The sequence below is a fragment of the Mastomys coucha genome, unplaced genomic scaffold (assembly GCF_008632895.1).
Source record: "Mastomys coucha isolate ucsf_1 unplaced genomic scaffold, UCSF_Mcou_1 pScaffold22, whole genome shotgun sequence".
Lineage (NCBI taxonomy): Eukaryota > Metazoa > Chordata > Mammalia > Rodentia > Muridae > Mastomys > Mastomys coucha.
This window is the reverse complement of record NW_022196905.1, coordinates 23,593,372-23,593,789: the sequence shown is the minus strand read 5'-3', so window position 1 is coordinate 23,593,789 and position 418 is coordinate 23,593,372.

Below are 418 nucleotides of genomic sequence, written 5' to 3'. Positions count from 1 at the left end.
TATATATGTATATATATATGTATATATATATATGTATATATATATATATGTATATATATATATATATACATATACTCACAGTGAGGAGACCACAGTCATCAGGAGCCTACATCACAAGGAACCCATATAGGGGAAGCCCATGCTCAACTCAGCTCATATATATACATATATATATATGTATGTATATATATATACATATATATATATATATATATATATATATAAACTTTCTTTTTTCCCTAAATTTTTTATGTTTGTAAGACTGTATTGTTTCTCTTTTTTTGTGGCTTTAATCAAGCATAAATTCTGGTTCTTGTTAATAAAAGAATTACCCAGGAACACCCCTCTCGCTTTAGCCTTACAGTAGCTAGAACTATATTGTCACACTAGGTTTACCTTGGTTGTTTTTGTTCAGTCT